Source organism: Orycteropus afer, unplaced genomic scaffold (genome assembly GCF_000298275.1).
Source record: "Orycteropus afer afer isolate SDZICR_OR568_19922 unplaced genomic scaffold, OryAfe1.0 scaffold00134, whole genome shotgun sequence".
Classification (NCBI taxonomy): domain Eukaryota; kingdom Metazoa; phylum Chordata; class Mammalia; order Tubulidentata; family Orycteropodidae; genus Orycteropus; species Orycteropus afer.
Window position 1 is genome coordinate 5,755,941 of NW_006921721.1, and position 2,490 is coordinate 5,758,430.

Consider the following 2,490-nt stretch of genomic DNA (forward strand, 5'->3'; position numbering starts at 1 on the left):
GAGTTGTCCCTCGGTTCTATTTTGCTCATAGAACCTTTAAATATTGCCAACTCGAGGTTTGAATTTCTCTTCAGTTCTTTCAGCTTGAGAAATACTGAGGATGTTCTTTCCTTTTGGATATCTAACTCCTGGTCTTTGTATATTTCATTACAATAACTGACTTTGTCCTCTCAACCTGCTTTTTGAAATCTTCTGTTCAACTCTTTTATCTTTTCATTTCTTCCATTTGTTTTAGCCACTATCCATTCATGGGCAAGTTTCAGAGTCTCTTCTGATATCCATTTTTGTCTGTTCTTCCTTTCCTGCCTTTCTAATGACCTTTTGCTTCCTTTATGCATGATGTTCTTGATGTCACCCCACAATTCCTCTTGTTTTTGGTTACTGATGTTCAATGAATCAAATCTATTCTAAATTCAGGAGGGATATAATCAAGGCCATATTTTGGCTCTTGTGGGCTTTAATTGTCTTCAGCTTGAATTTGAACTTTCATATAAACAGTTGATGGCCTGTTCCACAGTCACCTCCTGGCCTTGTTTTGGCCAAAGATATTGAGCTTCTCCTTAGCCTCTTTCCACAGATTCCTGTGTACTCCATCTGGTGAAGTCCACATGTATAGCTATTGTTTATGTTGTTGAAAAAAAGGTATCTGCAATGAATAAACTATTGGACTTGCAAAATTCTATCATGTGATCTCCAATGTCATTTCTATTACCAAGGCCATATTTTCCAACTACCAGTGATTCTTCTTTGTTCCCAACTTTTGCTTTCCAATCTCCAGTAATAATCAACACATCTTGATTGGATATTTGGTCAATTTCAGACCAAAGAAGTTGGTAAAAATCTTCAATTTCCTCGTCCTTGTCATTGGTGGTATGTATACATTTGAATAATAGTAGTGTTAATTGGTCTTCCTTGTAGGCATATCAATATTATCCTGTCACTGACAGCACAGTACTTCAGGATAGATCTTGGAACATTCTTTGTGATGATGAACACCATGCCATTCCTCTTCCCTCTCTCATTCCCAGCATAGTAGATCATATGGTTGTCTGATTCAAAATGGCCAAAACTGGTCCATTTCAGTTCACTAATGCTTAGGATATTGATCTTTATGCATTCATTTCATTTTTGTCAACTTCCAATTTTCCTAGATTCATATTTCGTACACTTCATGTTCCAATCATTAATGGATGTTTGCAGCTGCTTCTTCCCGTTTTGAGTTACTCCACTAATAGCACATGGAGGTCCCAAAAGCTCACTCCATCCACATCATTAAGGTCAGCTTTACTCTGAGGAGGCAGCTCTTTCCCAGTCGTGTTTTGAGTACCTTCTGACCTGAGGGGTTCATCTTCTGGCACTATATTGGACAATGTTGCAGGGCTATTCATAATGTTTCCCAATAATATATCAGACAGTGTTTGACTGCTATTCATAAGGTTTTCACTGACCAATTCTTTGAGAAGTGGATGGCCCCTTCCTTCCTCTGAGTCTGAGTCTGGAAACGCCGCTGAAACCCATCCAACATGGGTGACCCTGCTGGTATTTGAAATATCAGAGGCATAGCCTCGAGCCTCACAGCAACATGCAAACCACCACCATATGACAAACTGACAGATAAGTGGTAATGTTAAAGTAGAGCATCAACAAAAAAAGAGGAAGACTCCCAGTGAGATGGACTGACACAGTGGATGCACGATGGGGTCAAGGGCAACAACGACTATTGAGGATGGCAAAGGACTGGGCAGTGTTTTGTTCTGTTGTACACAACATTGCTGTTATTCAGAACTGACTCCACGACACCTAATTAATTAATTAGGTGGACAGTTCCCAATGTTTATAAAGGTTCTGCTTTAATAAGTTTGTTTACAAGTTGGTGCTTGAGAAACGTAGAGATACATTTTCCTAAAGGATTAATGTGATATTTTCATGGCTAGATTCCACAACCAGAACAAACCAGAGTAAATATGGCACTAGTAACAAAACAAAGTCTAGTCTCTAGTGTACAACAATCTTTCTATTACTAAAATCTCCAAACTAGGCTTTCTTGATCCTATGTAAATTAAATATATAAAAGTAACAGAATTATGCCTGAAATAATAAAAGGAACATTTTGACTTGAAGAGTATCTGTTAATCATTTCCAATAACTTACAAATTAATCTTTCCTTTTTTGTTATACTATATTTTAAAACAGCACTTAATAAAAAATAAACTTTTAAAACAATTACCCTTTCTTTTTGGTGTATTATGGTTAGATTTTCTGGTTTCTTCAAATATCTGTTTACCATATTCCATAAGGGTCTGAAAATTTAAAAAGAATTTACAGATGTGAAATATCCTTTTCTTTAGACACTGCCATTATGTCATTTAATCATCAACATTCTCGCCAACTTTTATATTTAAAGTTGAAAAATAAAAATGTCATTTAAAAATATATCTAATTTAAATAACAGGTAGACATTTTCATACGTCTAGAAAAAGATCTGGAAGG

General features: G+C 36.2%; 1 protein-coding gene across 1 annotated transcript in view; it reads right to left on the reverse strand.

The window, feature by feature from the left end:
- Positions 1 to 2,490, reverse strand: part of NEK3 (NIMA related kinase 3) — an 86,441-nt gene that overhangs the window by 61,672 nt on the left and 22,279 nt on the right. The gene's annotated exons all lie outside the window — the stretch shown is intronic.